At 33.8% G+C, this 25620-nt stretch overlaps 1 long non-coding RNA gene and 1 other non-coding gene across 2 annotated transcripts; both read left to right on the top strand.

The window, feature by feature from the left end:
* Positions 1-572: 572 nt before the first annotated feature.
* Positions 573-679, top strand: LOC128290024 (small nucleolar RNA R71). The gene has a single exon (XR_008279664.1). It is a non-coding gene; the product is annotated as a small nucleolar RNA R71 (small nucleolar RNA).
* A 12852-nt stretch (positions 680-13531) lies between these two features.
* Positions 13532-14488, top strand: LOC128285462 (uncharacterized). Its single transcript, XR_008275929.1, has 2 exons — positions 13532-13623; positions 14309-14488. It is a non-coding gene; the product is annotated as an uncharacterized LOC128285462 (long non-coding RNA).
* The last annotated feature ends 11132 nt before the right edge of the window (positions 14489-25620 follow it).

Raw genomic sequence — 25620 nt, 5'->3', positions numbered from 1 at the left:
GTCGATGATTGACCTTGTTGGACATTTTGCCTTGGCATAGGTTAAGTATAACCAGGCGGTGCACTATTGGCATTCTATCTCACAACATTGTTTAGATTCCTCACACCTTGATTATTCAACTAAAATTTTGATGCTACTGCCACCCTAGATTGTAAATGTTGGAATAGGGGTTATTATCCTGGTTAAAATTACCTATGTAGTACACAAATGCTAGATTTGCTGGGAATTCGTAAAAAACATGGTCTTCATAATAATAAACACATGATAGTTTGACTGATTTCATCTCTTAGACTACAGTAGTCCTTTTCATTATTTTGATCATATTAGCTAAAGAAGATACTTGAGTTGTCAATGAAGTGATTGCATCAAGCTCCATAGTACCAACAGCTCTCTTGCCCGTCCTAACTCTTGTGGTTGGATATTGATAATCATTGTTGGTAATCTTTTCCAAAATCTCATATGCTTTATTATAGGATTTATCCAACAATGTACCATTGGCGAAAGCATCAACTACCATCCTCGAATGTGCATTGAACCCATTATAGAATATCTCCATCTAAGTCTAGTGTTGAAATCCATACATCGAACATTTCTGAAGTAATTCTTTAAATCGTTCCCCAGCTTCATATAATGTTTCATCCTCTAATTATCAAAAGCATGTAATGTCATTTCTAAGCTTGACATTCATATTTGGTGGATTATACCGTAGCAAAAACCTCTGCCAAATATCATTCCATAATACCATTGTTCCTAATGGCAAAGCATTCAGCCATGCTCTCGCACAATCTCTTAATAAATATGGAAATAGTAAGTCGCAGAGTGTTTTTGGGAACACCTTATTGTCTAAACGAGTCACAAACCTCTAGAAAAAGTTTTAAATGTAGTCTTAGATCTTCAGTGAGTAATTTACCAAAATGTCTTACTGTTTGCAACATCTAAAACATTAACGGTTTTAGCTCAAACTACTGAGCCTATATTTGTGGTGTGACTGTCCCTAGATTCAAGTCATCCAAAATTGGCACAACATGCTCTTGAATTGGTCTATCTCGGTCGTCTATCACCCTACAAACATGAGGATTAGTGCCCTGACCATTAAAATTATCATTCATACCTGGTATCACCCTATGTATATGAGGATAAGAATCTTGACCATTCAGATTATCATTGAGACTAGGATTTTTCCTGTTCCTGGCCATTTTTCGTAGTTCTTTCTGTCTTCTTCGTAAAATTCTTTCAATCTCTGGGTCAAAAGGATACTCTTTGTTAGCAGGAATGCCTCTTCTCATGCACTGATAGTAAACATGTAGAAATTAAATTAAACTAAGTTAAATAAAACTAATGGAATTAAGTAAAATAACACAACCAAATTTCACCAAATTGTCGATCCCTAACAACAGTGCTAAAAACTTGTTGTGTGTGAAATGGTATGCGAATTGTGTAAGTATACAGGTCAAATCAAGTAATAAAATGGTAAGTGATATCGTTTCCATAAGGATCGAATTAAGTATAAAAGTGGTCAAGTTATTATAACGAATTATGATTAATGTTATGAAAAAACCAAGTTAAGTATGCAGTGGTAAATTAAAGTAGTAAGGATATGTGCAAAATATGTATTGATTAATACTACAAAATGCTAAGGCAAAGCAAGAGTAAAAATGTAACGGAAAGTACGAGAATAATTACGTAAATAATCTACAAGAGAATAAATAAATAACTAAGAATGCTATGGAAAAGATACTATGGCAAAAGATTAAGGGACTACGATGTTGATTTGGAAAGTTGGAATTACTAAGAATCTGCCCTTATTTTCAGTAATGCCTCAGTAAATCATACTCAATCTATTGCTCAGAAGAGACCTAAAGTGACCTGCTTCTTTCGAGAGTTAGATCTCAAGTTACCTAGCATATGTTTATAGGCCTTAGCACGGTACCCTGCACTACTTTGTCTTCATTCTATACAAACGTTGATCTATGTCTAGAGTCAGATGCAAGTATTCGGTCGAATACGTACTTGTATCATTTAATTCCAATCTAACTAATCTAACCTTTTCAGAATCAGATTTAGTTTATGGGCATATTGCACACTCATCTATGTCTAGAGAATGTACGCAACAATTGAGAAATAAAAATAATTGAGTGAAACAGTAGATTAAATCAAATATATGCTATAACTTTTAGCGAAAATAAAAATTTCATTATGTAATCCCAACCCTATGAGATTTAGCTTATGGGTTGACAATTAAAATTCAAGTTCAAAATAACACCCAACATCGTTTCGATCAAATCAATTCATGGGAGAACAAATTAAGAAATAATGGAAGAACTTAGAAAGATGGTTTTCGCCAAGTCAATCCACAATCCAGCAGCACAGTATCATGTGGTGGCTGAGAGGGACTGCTTTCAATTTCCTCATTTCGTCTCTACTCAGTCGCTACCCTCTATTGTTGCCTCCAGATCTCCACACCCTTTAGGGTTTCCTCTTTTGGATTTTTATAAGTTTTTTCCCTAGGGTAAATCCAACAGCCCCTAACATCTTATCCTATTTTTAGGCAAATTTTTCTGGTACAAGTAGTGTTGGGCTAAAACTGTTATGCGTTGAGTGTTGAGTCGGTCTTCCTAGAATTACCATGGCATCTGTATTGGCAAATTGTCTAACCTTTTGCCATGACAAACCTTCATTCCTTTAAGCACATCCTAGAATTGACTTGGTCTTTCTCCGCATCCTGCACCTGCTAATTACTACCAAACAAATCCTTTCCGCAAACAAGTAAAAGTAACATATAATAACTTTTAAGCACAGTCCAATCTTCCTAATTTAATGCAATGAAAATTACGAATGGAGTGTCCTAAAAATGAAACTAAATTTACTTAAGTATAGACAATTGACCCAGTCTAAAGGCATAAATTGTAACTGTAACACCCCTAACCCGAATTCATTGTCGGAATAAGGTTACGGAGCATTACCGGAGATTACAAATCAAACAGACATAAATTTCATATCATAACAATATTCATATCAAAACCAATTCAAAATATACATATTGTCCCTTATACAAGCCCTCGAGGCCCTAAATATGCGTTAGAAACAAGTCGGGAATAAATTGGAAACTTAGAAAATTTTTCGGAAACATTTAAAATTTTCAACATTGCAAGGGTCATACGGCCGTGTGGCTAGGCCGTGTGACTTAAACGGTCAAGTGACACGCCCGTGTCTTAAGCCGTGTGGACATTTGAAATAGGGACACACGGCCGTGTCCTAGCCCATGCCCGTGCCCGTGTGACTCAACCCGTGTGACTCACTGACTTGTGCCACATGGCCAAGCTACACATCCGTGTGCCAGGCCGTGTGAACATACTGACTTGTACCCTTAAGAAGCTACAGGGGACACACAGCCGTGTCACCTGGCCGTGTGTCACACACAGCTGAGACACACTCCCGTGTCTCTACTCGTGTGGACGAAAATAGGTCATTTTCCAAGCCACATTTCTTACCCAATTTGTCACCAACCAAAAACTCAATATTATGCACATCAATAAGCCATAACAAGGCATCCAAAACAAGCTAAAATCAAGTCTTAAAGATGTAATATTTCACATACAACCAATATGCCTTTAGGCACCTCAAATGACAATATTCAAACATGTATTTTCATATATATAATTTAACAAAATAAACCATCAATTTACCAAGCTAATTTGCATTATTTCAAACCAAATCACTTATCTACCAAAATATACCATTTGGTGCCAAAAATGCATTTCAAATACTAACATATTTAGACATATATATAACTTACATATCAAGGTATCAATTCATCACCAATTCTTCACATCACAAACACATGTACAAAATGCACATTTAGCTAACATTTTATCTTTCACTATACAACCATAAACCAACCACACATCAACCATATAAGACAAATATGCACAAACTAAAATGTGCCAAAACACAAGACAAAAAAGTGGCTAATCTCAACAAAATACATATAAGCCAACTTTAGCCAAAAAAACCTATACATGTCATTAAAACCGAAAATAACCAACCAAAAGTACTGAATAAGCCGATAGATAGTGTGATATAGCTCTGACAAGTTTCCAACCCAAACTAGCTTCCGAATCACTATAAAATAAAATAAAAAACACAGAGTAAGCATTTAAGCTTAGTAAGTTCGTATAACATAGAATTTAACTTACCATTTAACCACAATTTAGGTAAGTAAATATAACATATCCCAACCAATTTGACCAAAAGCCTAAACACTTGCTCACCAACATATTAGCCATGTAAATCCCATATAAAATCCAATACACATGGATAAATTCAACAAGTAATCACATTCCACATACATGTGTTATTCATTTCATATATCAATGTATCATGTAACATCACTTTCATATGTTTCATGTAAATACATGTAATAGATCTGTAACGCCCCCTAACCCTATACCGTCATCGAAACAGGGTTATGAGACATTACCAGTCAGTACAATCCAGTTTCGGTCATTAATTAAAATAAATATTTACACATCCTAGTTTTAAGATGTCGTCCCTTTAATGGGCCCTCGCGGTCCAATATGAATAGTAAATTCAATTCGGGACTAATTTAGAATCACTCTGAATTTTTAGTAAATTTCAAAATTCATACTACATACCGTTGCCAACCATAATTTACTCATTTCATGAGTACATCTACAACCTAAATTACTCTCATAAAACATCCTAGGTACATGCCATTACCAATAGTTAACACACTTTACCTTAATGAATTCGGGATCGAATCGGGATCTTGATTCAACGTTCTATCTTTACTAGACCTACATGCGAAACAAACCGCATGTTGAGTATGGTATACTCAGTGGTATTTCCATAATCCGAACACTTAATAATATAACAATTAAACTTAAAATCACAATAACAATTATAAGTATTCATTTATTTGTTTTATAGATAAAATTTCAATTACTTACCATATAAATTCTATACAAGTCATATAACAAACACATTAACATATTTGTTCAATTCTTTTCATTTACTTACCGTATAAATTCTATACAATATATTCACAATTCACTTGTTTTCACACTTTACTTCTTAACAATATACCATTTTAATTCATTCTAACATCAATCATCATCCATTTGAACTTCACTCATTTCATGAACCTTTTGGTTCATGTTTTCAATCTCATATCTCAATTTCAATTCTCAATTCAATTTCTCATTTCATTCCAATAGCTCAATCAATCAAATTCACTTGACTTATCTTTTCACTTATTTACCCCTATTAACAAGACTCGGACCTTGGCGGATACACGGATCCAACCAAACACACCAATATGGCACCCAGTGCCTCATCGGATAGTTCAAGCAATATTTGACACCGGTGTCTCATCGGCCTAGCCAAGTAAAGTTGGTACCCAATACCTCATCGAATCTATCCGAAGAAATATAGTGACACCCAGTGTCTCATCGACTCGAGGTCGAAGAATCCCTGAACACTTCCAATCCTATGGCATGCCAACTATGTCCGACTCAGCCCGATCATGTTAATAGGGTATTCAATTCACTTTCAATTTTTTCAATCAATACACATTTTAATTAATCACATAAATTCATAATTCAATACAATTCAATTCACTTTTCAATAACAAATATCCAAATATCACAAATCTCATATTTAAAATTTTCAAACAATTTATATTTCAATTCAATTCAAATAATCAATATATATTCAATATTCAATATATATATATCTATATATATATATCGCCAATTCAATCAATATAAATTCAATAAATTCATCACATACTATATCAATCCATTTCATTTGCAAAACACAATAATTCTTACTCCAAAACACTTAATATACATATTAAGAAATAAATTCAACAATTAAGTATTAGGTTCGGATTATAGAAATACAAACCGTAATTTTCGAGCTAACCCCCGTTGACTTTGTCTTGTCCTTTCTTAGCCGAGATTTCTGGTACCACATTGACTACGAAATTAATACAATTCATAATCATTAATACATTACTAATTCATATCTTGAATTATTGAATTCTAAATTAAGATCCGCTAATTTTTCCTGAAACTAGACTCACAAATATTCTTACAATAAAATTTTCAGAATTTTTGGTTTAGCCATTAAGTACAGTTTATTCTTTAAATTCACCCCTATTCTGCTGTCTGACAGTTTCGTCCCTTCTTCACTAAAAATTAATTATCTCACAGTACAGAACTCGGATAACATTCTCGTTGATTTCTAATGAAAATAGACTCATTAGGGATTCTAAACATATAACTTTAAGCCTCTAATTATTTTTATTCAATTTTGGTGATTTTCCAAAGTCAGAACAGGGAACCTGAATTCATTCTGACCTTGTCTCACAAAATTTATTATATCTCATAATTTACAATTCAATTGCTTATATAGTTTCTTCTATAAGAAACTAGACTCAATAATATTTAATTCTATATTTTATTCATCCTCTAATTCAATTTCTACAATTTTGATGATTTTTCAAACTTAGACTACTGCTGCTGTCCAATACAAAATGTTGATTTACTTTAATTTCAATTTAATTCTAACTAAATTCACTTACTTTTCTATCTTAATTCATACTTTATTTCTACTCAATTTTAACCAAACTTAGACATAATTATCTATTTTCATCATAAAACCATAATTTCAAAATTCTTCCAATTTAGTCCTTAAAGCATAAAACTTATGAATCACTTTACAATTCAATCCTTATATCATTTCTAACTTGAATTTCTATCAATTTAGCCCTTAATTCATCATTTTATTTAACATGGACAATATCTAGAAATCTAATAACTTCAAAATATTAACTTAATTTCATCAAAACTTTGTTCTAAAACTTCTAAAACATCAAAATTAAGTAAAAATGGCTAAATTGACTTACCAATTAAAGTTTAAAGCTTCAAAACATCAATTTTCCCTTTTCTCCCTTTCTTTCTTTCTTTCCTTTCTTTCTCCCCTGTTCTTCTCTGTTTCGTTTCCATTTCATTCTGTTTCTTATGTTTATATATAATATAATATAATATAATATAATGTAATATAATTAAAACATAAAAAAATCTTAGATTTTCTTCACGATTTTACCGCCTCACTTAGGACAAATGACATAATTGCCATTTTGGTCCTCTTCATTTTCTTTTAATCTACAATTTAACTTTCATCCTTTATTCAATTTAGTCCTTTTCTTAATTACTCTTCATTAAATTAAATTCACTTAATTAAACTCTAATTAACCACTCATTTTACTTGTAAATATTTTTAATAAATATTTACTTGAATGCTTTTCAGAAATGGAGACCCGAAAATACACTTTTTCGGTAACGGTAAAATTCGGGTCGTTACAAGATCATATCAAACTCATATAATCTCGTAACAGAACTATGTCCATTGAACCATTTAGAATATCATTGGATACACGGGTAGTACACACGAGGTGTACTGAACTATAATCCGTCAATTCCTGTACATGTATGCTCATACGAGCTCTGAATTGGTATGCTTTTACGAGCTATAAACGGTAAGATCCTCTGAGTTGAATAATGGTAAGCTCATGCGAGCTGAGTATCGGTAAGCTCATACAAACTGAAATCGGTAACCCTAATGACATGTCATTTGTATCTTACGAATTCTTAAGGTTCAAACGGGGCTCGGTTGTCGTCGTACGTTATCGGATATACAATCTGTAACGGCCTAATTTTCAGTGGTGTCGGAAATGGTGATTTGAGATCACTAAATTCGACAAATAAGATTGAACAAGATAGTAATTTAATATTTATGAGTCAAGTAAGAATTTAGAAGAATTTGTGAAATGGTGAAATTAGTGAATTAAAAGAATTTATTAGGTCAAACGGGTCAAAAATGGGGTATCGAGACCTCAAAGTTGAAAATCGAGCTATAAATATTTTTGTAAATATTTATGGAGTGTCATTGAGTTAGTATTAAAGTTTCAGTTAGAAAATTTTAACGTTTGGATGGCTAATTAATTGAAAAGGATTAAATTGAAAATAGCACAAAATTTGTTAAATTGTGAGTAAATAGCTTAAGTATTTAAAAAGATGGATTTAAAGAGCAATTAGACCCAAAGGTTAATGGCTGGACGGTTTGGGTATGAAATAAGCAAGAAAACAATGTGAACAAGGGGCAAAATTGGAAATAGATAAAAGTTAATAGTTAAATAATGATGTAATTGAAAAATCTAGACATTTTCTTCATAATTTCTCAGCCAAAACGCCATAGAAGGTCTGGAGAAAGCTGGTTTTCATATTTTTACATCATGTGAGTCTAATTCTTGCTTTTTCTTGATAATTTTATGTTTTTATGACTTTTACAATTAGGTCCACTTGTAGAATTCATTAGTTTTTTATTTTATGGGTGAAATTGGAAGTTACCCTGGATGGATAAGGGAATTTTATGATGAATTATTATGAAATTTAAGTTCTAATTTCATATTAAGGTGGTTTTATTAAGTGATTTTGATAGGAAATGATATTTAGGACCTAATTGTGAAAAAGTTGTGAATTGAAGGTTGCTGTTGAAATTCAGAATATAAAAGATTTTGAAATAGTTTATAATGATAAAATAAAGTGTTAATTGAGAAAAATTAGTTCAATTGATGGGTGAATTGAGTAGGGACTAAATTGTGAAAACTGTAAATTTTGGGGTAAAAGTGCAATTTCGAAATTTGAACAGCATAAATTGTGAAGTGAAATAGAAATCAAATAAATACTTGTGAAAAATAAAATAGAATAAAATAAATAAAAATAAAGAACACATAAATTTTACGTGGAAACCCTTTCGGGAAAAAAACCACGGGCAGAGGAGAAGAAAATTCACTATGTCGAAAAATTTTTACTCAAATACAAGAGGAATAGACTATGTCTATTTATAGGCTTGTAAAGCCATATTCTAGTAGGATTGAAACACCTTATCCTAATCAATATAAAATAGATGGAGTTTAATAAGGTTTAAAACCTTATTCTAAAATAAAATAAAAGAAGTCTAGTTCTATATGGATTTTACTTTTATTTTATTTTCCATCGTATTTTATTTAAATAAGAATTTGGGTCACTTAATTCTAACAATCTCCACCTTGACACAAATTCTCAATGAACAAGTTCTTCATCGCGAACTTTCAATAAACAAGTTCTTCACCTCTTCCAAAAACCCCTAAGGGTTTAACTTCAACAATGAACACCAACCAAGTCTAAGCAATGCTCAAACTTGGTTATAGGAAGTGACTTAGTCATCATATCTGCAGGATTTTCATGAGTGCTAATTTTGCTCACAACAATATCACCACGAGCAATAATATCACGAACAAAATGATACCGAATATCAATGTGTTTTGTTCTCTCATGAAACATTTGATCTTTTGTAAGAAAGATGGCACTGATCGTCACAAAATATCGTGCTGATTTGAAGGTCTTCATTGAGTTCACTAAATAGTCCTTCAACCAAATAGCTTCTTTACAAGCCTCGTGAATCGCCATGTACTCAACTTCGGTGGTAGACAAAGCGATCGTAGTTTGCAAAGTGGCTTTCCAACTAATTGCACAACCTCCGATTGTAAAGACGTAACTCGTGAGAGATCTTCTTCTATCAAGGTCTCCAGCAAAATCAGCATCAACATACCCTATAACTCCATCTTTAGTTCTTCCAAACTGTAAGCAAACATTAGTAGTGCCTCGTAAGTATCTTAAAATCCATCGAACTACTTTCCGTTGTTCTTTACCGAGATTCGCCATGTATCCGCTAAGCTGACCGATCGCATATGATAAATCGGACGTGAACAAACCATAGCATACATGAGAGATCCTCATGCACTAGAGTATGGAACATGTGACATGTACTCAATCTCATTATCGATTGAGGAGATAAGGCCGATGAAAGTCCGAAATGGGTCGCTAAAGGAGTACTAACAGCTTAGCACTCTGCATATTGAACACGCAAAGAACTTTCTCAATGTACCCTTCCGACTTAGGTACAATTTACTTGCTTTTCTATCTCTCGAGAATCTCCATACCAAGTATCTTCTTTGCTGGTCCTAAATCTTTCATCTCAAATTCTTCACTTAGTTGGGCTTTAACCTTTCTTATCTCTCTTTATCTTTTCTTTGCTATCAACATGTCATCAACATAAAGAAGTAGATACACAAATGAACCATCATTGTTTTTCTTAAAGTAGACACAACTGTCAAAACTACTTCTTTTGAAATCATGAGAAGTCATAAAGGAATCAAACCTCTTGTACCATTGTCTTGGTGGTGTTTCAAACCGTAAAGGGACTTTTTCAGCAAGCAAACATAGTCCTCTTTTTCGAGACTATAAAACCCTCCGGTTGTTGCATGTAAATATCTTCCTCAAGTTCTCCATGCAAAATGCGGTTTTACATCTAACGCTCAAGCTCCAAATCATGCATAGCCACAATACCAAGCAAAGCTCGAATCGAACTATGCTTAACAACCTGGAGAGAACACATCGTGAAGTCCACTCCGGAATTTGATCAGTAACCCTTTGCAACAAGCCTTGCTTTATATCCGGGTTCTTCAACTCCTGAGTCCTTCTTTCTTTTAAACACCCATTTACAACGAATGACCTTTTTACCTTTAGGAAGTTTTACAAGATCCCATGTTTGCTTTTTGTGGAGTGATTCCATCTCCTCTTGCATAGCAAACATCCACTTTTTCGAGTCTTCACACTAATCGCCTCGAATAATTAAATGGCTCTTGATTCGCATCTATATCTTCACCACATTTAAAGCATAAGCAACTAGATCAACCTCGGCATACTTCTTTGGAGGTTTAATTTCTCTTCTTGTCCTGTTTTTGGCGATAGAGTATTGCGGTGAAGAAGCAACTCTATTCTCAATTTTGTCTTGGCTTGAGGAGTTGATTTCGTATTAATCGATGCTCCACCGCTTTTGGTTTTCTTTATTGGAAGAGTCTTTAAGAGATAAGTTAGGTAGCATAGCAGTTTCATCAAAAACAACATCTCTCGCTAATCACAACTTTTCTATTTTCAGGACACCATAACTTATAGCCTTTTACACCACTTTATAACCAAGAAAACGCATTTAATGGATCTCGGTTCCAATTTTCCATTATCAACATGAGCATCGCAGGACACCCAAAAATCTTTAAATCGAATAATTAGCGGGATTACCAAACCATACCTCTTGTGGAGTCTTTTCTCAATGGCAACGGATGGAGATCGGTTGATCAAAAACATGCATGAGAGGTCGCTTCGCCCAAAATGACTTCGTAAGTTGGCATTTGACAACATACATCGAACCTTCTCCATGATCGCTCGTTCATTCGTTCGCAACGCCTGTTTTGTGTGGAGTATGACGAACGTCAAGTGTCTCATGATCCTTCCGACTTGCACAATCTATTAAACTCATCGAGCGTAACTCTAAGCCATTGTGCATGCGGAGGTATTTTATCTGCTTTTCCGTCTGCTTTTCAATCATAATTTTCCAAGACTTAAATGTGGAAAACACATCGCTTTTCGCTTCGGAAGAACGCCCAAACTTTTCGGAAAAATCATCAATAAAGGTTAGCATATAATTAGCTCCACCTCTCGAAGGCACTCGACGGCCCCCACAGATCGAATGGATATACTCCAACGTTTCCTTCGTGTTATGGATTCCTCTAGTGAATCGAACTCTCTTTGCTTCCCAAAAAACAAAGTGCTCACAGAAATTCGGTTTGCAAATTCCTTGCCCATTAAGAAGTCCTCTTTGCTTAATTCGCCATGCCATTCTCACTCATATGCCCTAGGCGCATATGCCAAAGTTTAGTAATATCATCATCGACAAGGAAGAGGAAGCGACAAATGCATCACCAAGATATGATAGAACCAGTAAAACATATAACTTGGCAATCTTTCTTTGCCCTTTCATCACAACAAGGACCCTTTGAAATCTTTAAAACCCCACTTTCATTGTGTATCTGCACCCTTTTGAATCAAGAGTACTCAACGAAATTAAACTTCTTTTCAATTCGGAACATGCCGCACGTCACTAAGTGTTCGACAACTCCATCAAACATCTTAACTTTAATTGTTCCAACACTGCGATTTTACATGAAGCATTATTTCCCATCAAAACAACACCTTCAGATCATTGTTTCATAAGTTGTAAACCAATCCCGATTGGGACTCATGTGGAAGGTACAGACTGAATCAAGTATCCACCTCGCTTACTTTAGAATCATTGATGAAGCAACTAGAAGTTCACCATTCTTGTAGTCTTCTACAACATCACTTCACCGAATTTTACATTTGTTTTCCTTTTGATTCGCAGCCTCCTTTTAATCTTATTTTGTAGCTTATAGCACTCAGATTTAATGTGCCCTTTCTTCTTGCGAAGTTACAAGTTTTACCTCTGCTTGAAGATTTCGATCTACCCTTAGATTTACCACGAGGATTCCGTTCTCGTGTTCTACCACGATCATCATCAACATTCGGTCTTGTCTCCCACGAACAATGAGACCCTCTCCCGAGAGTTGGGTTTAACCACAAGATGCTTCATCTTATCATACGAGGTTAAAGAATCATAAACCTCATCAAGCTGTGAGAGACTCGGCTATATAAAATCGTGTCTCTAAAGGTTGAATAAGACAGCAACGAACAAAGTAGAATCAACCCTAGATCTTCCTTATCATCTTGAACCTCCATGGCCTCCAAGTTTGAGAGAATTTCTTTAAACAACTGTTAAGTGTTCGTGTACGACGCACCTTCCTCCAAACGATGAGCATAAAGACGCCGCTTCATATGCAACTTGCTTGTTAGAGTTTTCGACATACATATTTGTTCTAGCCTCTTCCATAATGCGTGGCAGTTTTCTCTTTCATCACATCCCGCAAAATTTCGTTTGACAAATGCAGATGTAATTGTGTTAATGCCTTTCGATCCTTACGCTTCTTCTCTTCATCTGTTAATGTCGAAGGCATCTTATCTATCCTAGCGGGGCATCCTCTAGATCCATCGTGCAAGAAGCGCTTGCATCTTAATTTGCCACAACGCAAATCGGTGTTGTGATCCAACAATGAATTTCATACTTCAAAGACGCCATTACCGTGATCGAGATGAATAACCCTAAGCTCGATACCAATTTGTGAAAAATAAAATAGAATAAAATAAATAAAATAAAGAACACATAAATTTTACGTGGAAACCCTTTCGGAAAAAAACCACAGCAGAGGAGAAGAAAATTCACTATGTCGAAAAATTTTACTCAAATACAAGAGGAATAGACTATGTCTATTTATAGGCTTGTAAAGCCATATTCTAGTAGGATTGAAACACCTTATCTAATCAATATAAAATAGATGGAGTTTAATAAGGTTTAAAAACCTTATTCTAAAATAAAATAAAAGAAGTCTAGTTCTATATGGATTTTACTTTTATTTTATTTTCCATCGTATTTTATTTAAATAAGAATTTGGGTCACTTAATTCTAACAATACTAATGAGTAGAAATATTTTATATTATAGATCAAGAATCCAAAGAAGAACGAGGAAAAGAAAAAGTTGCGGAATAGTCCCAAAATTTCAATATCTTCTACAAATTAGCCGGGTAAGTTCATATGGTTGAATTTAGATGTTTATTTGTGAATGATTGAAGTTTATAATGTGTTATTATATACGAATTTGTTGTGGGATTGTGTAGATTTTGTTAATGAAAGAATAAATGTGGAAATGCAAATTAGGAAAACGCAGGATTGAGTACGTTCAGTATCGTGACGTGTGATGAATTGATTGGATAAGACCATGGTTGTTCCATGGCAAAGTGTGAAATGTAGGTATGGTATCATCCATCTTGAGTTGTGAAATGTAGGTATGGTATTATCCATCTTGAATGTGAAATGTAGGTATGGTATTATCAAATCCATCTTGAGTTAAAAAATGTAGGTATGGCATTTCCCATACCGAGTTGAAAAATGTAGGTATGGTATTTCAATGAGGAAAACCATCTTGAGTTGTGAATCGTGGCATTGAGCAACGACGTACTCAATTTCGTAAGCCGTTTCCTAATTTGATTATAAGAAATAAAGAGAAGTGATCCAAATGGAAGAGATTGAGTAGTTATTCTTGTTGAGCTCAACTATGTGAATTATTATAACAATGGTTGTGAATCGCAGAAACTTTAGTAAGTGTTTTGGTATTGTTTGGAAATATTATGTTTGGTAAGCATTACTTTTAACCTATGAACTTACTAAGCTTCAATAAGCTTACTTGTGTGTGTTTAATATTTTATGTAGATTGACTTGAAGTGAAGTGGGTAGATCGGATCAACACAACAAAGCACACTATCCAGATCAATTCCGGTAGCTTTTGTTTTAAGTTTGAAGATTTATATGGCATGTATAGAGTTTGAATGAATTGAAGTAAAGATGTTATAAACTAGTTAACAATATTTGTACTAAAACAGTTTTCGGTAAGTAGCAGTAGTTTGACTTTGAAAAATCATTAAAAATAGTAGAAATGGAATTAAATAATGAATAAATTATGGAATCGAATCTCGATGAGTCTATTTTCATATGGAAGAAGCAAAACAGGTATATGAGCTATATTTTATGAGATGTTTAAATTTTTGTGAAACAGGGCCAGAGCGATTTCTGGATCCCCTGTTCTGACTTTGGAAATTCACCATAAATTTTACAAAGATAATTAGAAGCCATACTTTATATGTACAGATTTCTTATTGAGTCTAGTTTTATTAGAGACAAACGTCATAGTCATTGAAGCTCTGTACAGAGAGATATCTGATTCGTAATACACAAAGGTCAGAGTAGTCAAACCCTGAAACAGGGGAGATTTTAAATAATAAACTGTACTAATTGGCTTGACCAAAAATTCTAGAAAAAAATTGGTAAGTAGATATATGAGTATAAATTCATAGAAAATTTACGGATTTGGATTTTGAGTTTTATAACTCGAGATATGAATTATTTAGCAACTATGACACAGTTGGACAGCTTGTTTGGAAAGTGTGATATAAATTGTTTGAATTTGTTTAAGTGCTCAAATAAGTTTAGTAATGCCTCGTGCTCGACTCGTGACGGTCTCGGGTAAAGGGGCGTTACATTTATTGGTATCGAGCCTGGTTTAGTCGATTCTCGGAGCGAATTTGATGTGTAAAGTGTTTAAAATACATGCCATATAAATCGTGATAGTGTGATGTGAATGATCCGATCTAATTACTAATTTTGTTATAGATTGTAAAGATGTCGATAGACCCGATGGTGCTAGTCGGAAGAGGAAGTTAATAGTAGAATACAGACTTACGAGCGGGGAACAAGTGGTAATGTCCCGATTTCTTTGATGAGAGAGGAAGAACTTAAAAATATGATTTACGGATTAATGAATCGGTGGTATCATGAAACAATACAAGGAAGAAGTCAGCACAACAACCTCCTCCTCCCCTCTGTACCACCGATTACAACCCGGTTGCTCCTCCTTTAATAGATGAATCTAGCAAAAGAACACCAATTGAAAAACTCGAAAGTTTGGAGTGAAGAATTTCGAGGAGATCGGACGATGATCCGTTAAAGCGAGTATTGGTTAAAGAGTTTGGAGAGTTTTAAACAGATGATGTGTTCTCCGAAGGACTATTTGGGATGTGCGTTTAGCTATTGAAAGAAGAAGCGTATAATTGGTGGGAAACCATTGAGGCGATGGTACTGCAGATAAACTTACAGGAATTCTTCCAAAACGAATTTAAGAAGAAGTATGTGGGAAAGAGATATTTAGATAAGAAGAAGAGAATTTCTTGATCTTCGCCAAGGAATAAAACAAGTGGCGAATATGAAAGAGAATTTGTGTATCTCAAGTAGATATGCTCGGGATGTTGTACCGACAGAGGAAGAAATGTGCATTAGATTTGAAGAAGGGCTTAATAATGAAATCAGAATGATGATTGGAGGTACAGAGATTCGAGAATTTGTGATTCTGTCGATCGAGCTCAAAAGATGGAAGAAGTGTATAATGAGAAAGATGTAAAGAGAAAGAAGAGGTAAAGAGGTATACAAAGAAGTTTCTCTAGACCAACTTCGACTTTTTCGCCAAAAGTTCGAAATGATTCAGTCGACTGTTATAATCCGAACGATCGAATAACAAGAAACGACTCAACAAGATGTCGGAGTAACTAAGAAACCAGCAGACTAGTGTTAGTAGTGTGCAAAATATTCCGAGACTTAGATGTAAAAATTGTGGTAGATTTCATATTGGTGAGTGTTGGGGAAGAGCCGAGCTTGCTATAAGTGTGGTGGAACTGATCATTTTATTCGGATGTCCTCAATTATTAAAAGAAGATAGAGAACAAGGGAGAAGCAAGCAAATACTCCTCGTAAAGGTAAACGTTCAGTCAAAGTAGTGCTCTGGACTGTTCATTCGGGAACGAGAATCTGCTGACCCGATCGAGACAAGAGTACTGACGTACATATGCTATCCGGCAAGGGAAGAAGCTTCGCTCCGGATGTGATAGCTGGTAATTTCTATCTTTTTGATGATTCTGTGTATGCTTTAATTGATCCTGGATCTACACATTCATATATTTGCATTGCATTAGTGTCAGAAAAGAAAATGACTGTTGAGTCCACTGACCTTGAATTGCAAGTCACTAATCCACTAGGGCAAAGTGTGTTGGTTAATTTAATATGTCGGAATTGTCCCTTTGAAAATACAAGGTGTGAATTCTCTGCTGATTTAATGTTGTTACCTTTCCAGAATTTGATGTTATTCTTGGAATGGATTGGTTGATTGAACACGATGCCATAGTGAATTGTAGAGAAAAACGGATTGATTTAAAATGTCGACGGAAATAGTTTCAGCTGAGTTTGGGGATAAAAAGAATAATGTCAGAATTATTTCAGCCTTTACAGCTCGAAAATTGATTCGGAAAGGTAATAAAGCATTTCTAGCTTATATTCTTGATACTCGGGGTTTTGAATTGAAGATGGAACGATTGTCAGTTGTTAATGAGTTTACTGATGTGTTTCTGAGGAATTACGGTTTACCCCGGATCGTGAGGTTGAATTCACAATTGATGTAATTAAGCACAGCTCAATATCAATAACACCGTATAGAATGGCACCCGGTGAGTTAAAAGAGTTGAAGACACGATTGCAAGAGTTATTGGATAAAGGGTTCATCGGACGAGTACATCACCTTGGGGCGCTTGTCTTATTTGTGAAAAAGAAAGATGGTTCGTTGCGATTGTGTATTGATTACGAGCGGTTGAATAAGGTAACAATTAAAATAAATATCCATTACCTCGTATCGATGATTTGTTTGATCAACTGAAAGGTGCTGCAGTGTTCTCAAAAATAGACCTTAGATCTGGGTATTATCAGCTGAAGGTTAAAGAGTGTGATGTGCCAAAGACTGCTTTTCGAACTCGGTATGGTCACTACGAATTTTTGGTAATGCCTTTTGGTTTAACGAATGCCCCTGCTACATTTATGGATTTAATGAATCGAATTTTTCAGTCTTATTTGGATAGATTTGTGGTGGTATTTATTGATGACATATTGGTCTATTCAAAGACAGAATCCGAACATGCACAACACTTGAGAATTGTACTACAGACGTTGAGAGAAAAACAGTTATATGTGAAATTTAGTAAATGTGAGTTTTGGCTTCATGAGGTTGGATTTCTGGGTCATATTATATCAACTGAAGGAATTCGTGTGGATCCAAGTAAAGTTTGGCGGTGGTGAATTGGAAAACACCAAGAATGTAAGCGAAGTCTAAGTTTTCGGGATTAGCAGGATACTATCGCCGTTTTGTAAAGAATTTTTCCATGATTGCTTCACCAATGACTCGTTTATTACGAAGAATGTTGAGTTTATGTGGTCGATGAATGTCGTGAGCTTTGATCGATTAAAGAAAATGTTAATGAAGCTCCATCTTAACTCAACCGAATCGTATACCGTATGTTGTGTACTGATGATGCATCTTTAAGTGGTTTGGGTTGTGTGTTAATGCGATCGGGAAAGGTGGTGGCTTATGCTTCACGGCAATTAAAACCACATGAAAAGAATTACCCTACACATGATCTTGAGTTAGGCGCAATTGTTTTTGCCTTAAAATTTGGAGACACTATTTATATGGTGAGAAGTGTTATATGTATACGGATCACAAAAGTTTGAAATACTTAATGACTCGAAGGAACCGAACTTAAGACAGAGACGGTGGTTAGAGTTCTTTGAAAGACTATGATTTGGTTATTGACTATCATCCGTGGAAAGCTAATGTATTCTTGATAATTGAGTCGAAAGTCATCCTTGTTTGCACTTGGCAATGAATGCTCATTTGGCTCTTAATGAAGAAGGTGTTGTATTAGTAGAATTGAAGGTAAAACCAATGTTTCTTCAACAAATTGAAGCTGCAGAATGAAGATCCAAAATTGGTCTTTGAAACGACAAATGGTTCGGGATAATTTAGATTCGAGTTCAATATTGATGATGAAGGTATATTGCGCTATCATAATAGGATTTGTGTTCCCAATAATTCGATTTAAAGAATGATATTCTTTCGAAGCACATAATAGTATGTATTCTATTCATCCGGGTAGTACAAAAATGTATGGTGATCGAAAAAGACATATTGGTGGCCCGGTATGAAAAGAGAAATTTAATTTATTGCAAAATGTTTGATTTGCCGCAAGTTAAAGCGAGCATCAAGTGCCAACGGGTTTATTACAACCCATTATGATTCTGAATGGAAGTGGGAGCATATTTCAATGGATTTTGTGTCGGGATTGCTGTGACTCAGAAAGAAAGATTCGATATGGGTGATTGTTGATAGATTGACAAAGTCAAGACACTTTATTCCGGTCGAATAGATTTTTCACTTAATAAGTTAGCGAATTGTATGTGTTAGAGATTGTGAGACTACATGGAGTTCCAATATCTATCATTTCGCATCGGATCCGAGGTTTACTTCAAGATTTTGGAATAAATTGCAAAAGCCTTAGGCACCAGATTGAATTTTAGTACAACATTTCATCCTCAAACAGATGGACAATCGAGCGAGTGATTCAAATTTTAGAAGATATGTTAAGATGTTGTATACTCGAGTTTGGTGACAGTTGGGAAAGGTATTTACTGTTGGTGAGTTTGCTTACAACAATAGCTATCATCTAGTATAAAAATGACACCATTTGAGGCTCTTTATGGTAGAAAATGCAAGACTCCATTGTGTTGGTGCGAATTGAGTGAATAAAAATAGTTGGGGTTGATTTGATTCGAGAAACCGAAGAGAAAGTCCGGATTATTCGAGATAGTCTAAAAGTCGCTTGAGATCGTCGGAAGTTATATGCGGATTTAAAACGAAGAGACATAGAATATGCATGGGTGATCGAGTATTTCTAAAAGTTTCACCATGGAAAAGGGTGTTACGATTTGGTAAAAGGGAAAATTAAGTCCGAGATTCATAGGGCCATATGAAATTGTGGAAAGGGTTGGTCCTGTGGCTTATCGTTTGGCTTTACCTCCGGAACTTGAGAAGATTCATAATGTGTTTCATGTGTCTATGCTAAGGCGGTATAGGTCGATCCTTCACACGTAATTCCCCATACGAAATTGAGCTTCAACCGGATATGACTTATTCGGAAGAACCGGTGAAGATTTTGGCTCGTGAAGTTAAGGAATTGCGGAACAAAAGAGTACCATTGGTTAAAGTATTATGGCATCGACATGGTATGGAGGAGGCAACCTGGGAAACAGAGGAGTCAATAAGGTCACAGTATCCAAATCTATTTTCAGGTAACAAATTTCGACAAATAAGATTGAACAAGATAGTAATTTAATATTTATGAGTCAAGTAAGAATTTAGAAGAATTTGTGAAATGGTGAAATTAGTGAATTAAAAGAATTTATTAGGTCAAACGGGTCAAAAATGGGGTATCGAGACCTCAAAGTTGAAAATCGAGCTATAAATATTTTTGTAAATATTTATGGAGTGTCATTGAGTTAGTATTAAAGTTTCGTTAGAAAATTTTAACGCTTGGATGGCTAATTAATTGAAAAGGATTAAATTGAAAATAGCACAAAATTTGTTAAATTGTGAGTAAATAGCTTAAGTATTTAAAAGATGGATTTAAAGAGCAATTAGACCCAAAGGTTAATGGCTGGACGGTTTGGGTATGAAATAAGCAAGAAAACAATGTGAACAAGGGCAAAATTGGAAATAGATAAAAGTTAATAGTTAAATAATGATGTAATTGAAAAATCTAGACATTTTCTTCATAATTTCTCAGCCAAAACGCCATAGAAGGTCTGGAGAAAGCTGGTTTTCATATTTTTACATCATGTGAGTCTAATTCTTGCTTTTTCTTGATAATTTTATGTTTTTATGACTTTTACAATTAGGTCCACTTGTAGAATTCATTAGTTTTTATTTTATGGGTGAAATTGGAAGTTACCCTGGATGGATAAGGGAATTTTATGATGAATTATTATGAAATTTAAGTTCTAATTTCATATTAAGGTGGTTTTATTAAGTGATTTTGATAGGAAATGATATTTAGGACCTAATTGTGAAAAAGTTGTGAATTGAAGGTTTCTGTTGAAATTCAGAATATAAAAGATTTTGAAATAGTTTATAATGATAAAATAAAGTGTTAATTGAGAAAAATTAGTTCAATTGATGGGTGAATTGAGTAGGGACTAAATTGTGAAAATGTAAATTTTGGGGTAAAAGTGCAATTTCGAAATTTGAACAGCATAAATTGTGAAGTGAAATAGAAATCAAATAAATGCTAATGAGTAGAAATATTTTATATTATAGATCAAGAATTCAAAGAAGAACGAGGAAAAGAAAAAGTTGCGAATAGTCCCAAAATTTCAATATCTTCTACAAATTAGCGGGTAAGTTCATATGGTTAAATTTAGATGTTTATTTGTGAATGATTGAAGTTTATAATGTGTTATTATATACGAATTTGTTGTGGGATTGTGTAGATTTTGTTAATGAAAGAATAAATGTGGAAATGCAAATTAGGAAAAACGCAGGATTGAGTACGTTAAGTATCGTGACGTGTGATGAATTGATTGGATAAGACCATGGTTGTTCCATGGCAAAGTGTGAAATGTAGGTATGGTATCATCCATACTGAGTTGTGAAATGTAGGTATGGTATTATCCATCTTGAAAGTTGTGAAATGTAGGTATGGTATTATCAAATCCATCTTGAGTTAAAAATGTAGGTATGGCATTTCCCATACCGAGTTGAAAAATGTAGGTATGGTATTTCAATGAGGAAAACCATACTGAGTTGTGAATCGTGGCATTGAGCAACGACGTACTCAATTTCGTAAGCCGTTTCCTAATTTGATTATAAGAAATAAAAGAGAAGTGATCCAAATGGAAGAGATTGAGTAGTTATTCTTGTTGAACTCAACTATGTGAATTATTATAACAATGGTTGTGAATCGCAGGAAACTTTAGTAAGTGTTTTGGTATTGTTTGGAAATATTATGTTTGGTAAGCATTACTTTTAACCTATGAACTTACTAAGCTTCAATAAGCTTACTTGTGTGTGTTTAATATTTTTATGTAGATTGACTTGAAGTGAAGTGGGTAGATCGGATCAACACAACAAAGCACACTATCCAGATCAATTCGGTAGCTTTTGTTTTAAGTTTGAATATTTATATGGCATGTATAGAGTTTGAATGAATTGAAGTAAAGATGTTATAAACTAGTTAACAATATTTGTACTAAAACAGTTTTCGTAAGTAGCAGTAGTTTGACTTTGAAAATCATTAAAAATAGTAGAAATGGAATTAAATAATTAATAAATTATGGAATCGAATCTCGATGAGTCTATTTTCATATGGAAGAAGCAAAACAGGTATATGAGCTATATTTTATGAGATGTTTAAATTTTTGTGAAACAGGGCCAGAGCGATTTCTGGATCCCTGTTCTGACTTTGGAAATTCACCATAAATTTTACAAAGATAATTAGAAGCCATACTTTATATGTACAGATTTCTTATTGAGTCTAGTTTTATTAGAGACAAACGGCATAGTCATTGAAGCTCTGTACAGAGAGATATCTGATTCGTAATACACAAAGGTCAGAGTAGTCAAACCCTGAAACAGGGAGATTTTAAATAATAAACTGTACTAATTGGCTTGACCAAAATTCTAGAAAAAATTGGTAAGTAGATATATGAGTATAAATTCAGAGAAAATTTACGGATTTGGATTTCGAGTTTTATAACTCGAGATATGAATTATTTAGAAACTATGACACAGTTGGACAGCTTGTCTGGAAAGTGTGATATAAATTGTTTGAATTTGTTTAAGTGCTCAAATAAGTTTAGTAATGCCTCGTGCTCGACTCCGGCGACGGTCTCGGGTAAAGGGGGCGTTACACAATCGGTATTCATTCATGGAAATTAATCAACTCACAAACATATAATTCAATTTAAAACATATAAATGTACAATTTAATTACACAAACTTACCTCAACGAGTATACGTAGATACGGAGGCGATTAATCTGAGATTTTTCGTTTGCCCTGATCTAACTCCGCACGAGGTCTAACTTGATCTATACGGATAAATTTAACTTAGTTTAATATTTTTCACATTCAATTTGGTCCAACATGTAATTTTGACAAAAGTACTATTTTGCCCTTATACTTTTAATTCTTTGCAAATCAGTCCTAAGGCTTGAAAAATGAAATTCATGCAATTTTTCCTTTACCCAAGCCTAGCCGATTTCTATTCATACTAATAAAAGCCCATATTTTTCACCAATTCACAAATTTACCATATAATATATTTCTATTTTTCAACTTAGTCCTTCTTTGACAAATTCACTAAAAATTCCTTAACAAAAGTTGTTTATCTAACAACAACCATTCATTTTCTATCATCAAACTTCAAAAATAACATATATTCATCAATGATAAAACCCTAATAGTTTAACAATTTCACAAATTAGTCCACAGGCTAGCTAGATTAAGCTACAACGATCCTAAAAACATAGAAATCATAAAAAACGGGACAAAAATCACTTATCGATTGAACACACAAGCTTGGTCGAATGCTAGGGATGAAAAATGGCTTCTTTTTGCTTAAAAATCAGTTGAGGAAGATGATACTAAATGATATTTTAATTTGTTTTTAATTATTATAACCTTAATTACTTAATTACCTATTTAACCTTTTAAAACATTAATAATTACAAAATTGCCAAGTCATTATCATCCACTAACATACTAATGGTCTAATTACCACTTAAGGACCTCCAATTTTAAGTTCGATAGCTATTTAATACCTTTAGTTATTAGAACTCAACTTTTGCACTTTACGTGATTTAGTCATTTATAATAAATTGAACATGTAAATGGTAAAATTTCTTAACGAAATTTTTATACGGTATTTCTATCATATTGCAGGAAATAAAATAATAAAAAAATAAATTTTCTAACCTTGGATTTGTGGTCCCAAAACCACTGTTCTGATTTCACTGAAAATGGGCTGCTACAGTAACTCCTTTCAAAAGTTATCAACGGGCGTGTGGCCAACCCATGTAAATTTTTGTAACTGTGTGGTGTACATGTTAATTAAATTCTAAGGAGCACACGGCCGTATCACTAACCCGTGTGAGGGCACAGAACCGTATGTCAAACTGTGTAGAGCGTAGATAAGTCTTTAAATGCATAATTCAAACCAACCATTAAGGGACCTATAATGCACATATAAATAATGTAATACGTCTTCAAAACATCTAAATTTCATACCATAATCACAACTTATAACATAACCCTAAATGCCTAACTAGTATGCCACAATTGACACCGCAATACAACAACTTACAACGAAACCATTCACTATCAAACATACCATAATATCCATACTTAAACTTTCATCACATAATAATCATTTCTAAGTGCCAAAATTCATCAAGCAAGTTTACCGTATTAACTAAAGCTTGTATACCATTTCATGCCACAACTAACCAAAACAACATTAAAGCTTAGAAACATTACACATAAACCACATTAAAATGATCCAAAACATAAATTTTCAACTTCAAATTATATAAACATTTACACTTATTTACATGCCACTTATTATCGGGCCAAAATGTCCAAAAGTCTACCAAAGGGATTTGTGGATAGTGTGAGCTCCGAAAATAATCCAATAGATAAGACGATTTTCAACAATTTAAAAGGAAGAAAAATGAAACAAAGGTAAGCTTACTTAAAGTTTAGTAAGTTTGTAACACCCCCTAACCCCAAACCGTCGTCGAAACAGGGTTACAAAGCATTACCAGACCTATCGGACAATTTACAATTAATTAAAAATAAATGACATACATATCTTGATTTAATTATAAAGTCCCTATAGTGGATCCTCGAGGTCTAAATCATACGTTAGAATCGAATCGGGACTTGTTCGGGTACTCTAAATTTTTTTGTGCGAACTCAATATTACCCCTTTATAAATATCTAACCTTCCTTGCAAATTCAAATCGAGACCAGTCCAAACAAATCAATTCATGAATTTATACATCTCTAATTATAACAAACTAATAATATAAAGTTCTAACATTTTTATGTTTATAATAATCTAACATAAGATGTCAAATAATTGCCCAAAGCTATGATATAGACTATGTTTAAGACATATGTAATTGTATGGAACAACCAATACCATCATTTATCATTAATATTTATGTATCAAAATAACAATAAATTACAACCTAGGTACCTGCCATTTTCAAAAGAGAAAATACATCACCACGTATTTGAGTTCGGGATTGACTTGGATGCTGAGTCGTTAGTCACTTTTGTACCTAACCTGCGCACAAAAATAAACCGTACGCTGAGTATGCACTCAGTGGTATTTTTATAAACCAACACTTAAATAATTATAAAATACATATATAACACTATTCAAGTTCAATGACTATTCAAATATTCACCTTTCAATCCAATGCTCTATTTTATTTCAAACTTAGTATCAATCATTATTTTTCAATAACAATTATTTGTTTGTTATTCAATAACAATCAGTTATTCAGTATCAAACAATCAATAACAATCAGTTATTCAATCCAGTAATACAGCTATTCAGTGTAATAGTTTACCCCTATTAACAAAACTCGGACTTAGACGGATACACAGATCCAACCAACACACCAGTACGGAACTCAGTGCCTCATCGACTTTGCCGAAGTAAACAGTAATAGTACGGTACTTAGTACCTCATCAGATTAAACCGAAGTAATAGTAACAGTACGACACACAAGGTGCCTCATTGACTCGAAGTCGAAGCAAAAGTACGACACTTATAGTGCCTCATCAACTCAAGGTCGAAGTATCCCTGAACACTTCCAACCCTATGGCATGCCAACTATATCCGACTCAGCCCGATACAGTTAATAGGGTATTCAATTCATTTCTTAATTCACAATAATTAATCATTTCAATATCCATTTCACAATAATTACATATTCACATACATTCAATTCAATATCAAAATACTAATACTTACCTTAATATCTTTCCATACACATATAATAATAAAAACAACAATTTAAATGTTA

This window comes from Gossypium arboreum, chromosome 2, assembly GCF_025698485.1.
Source record: "Gossypium arboreum isolate Shixiya-1 chromosome 2, ASM2569848v2, whole genome shotgun sequence".
NCBI classification, from domain to species: Eukaryota; Viridiplantae; Streptophyta; class Magnoliopsida; order Malvales; family Malvaceae; genus Gossypium; species Gossypium arboreum.
The sequence above is the reverse complement of the archived record's forward strand: the minus strand, read 5'-3'. Positions and strand labels throughout refer to the sequence as shown.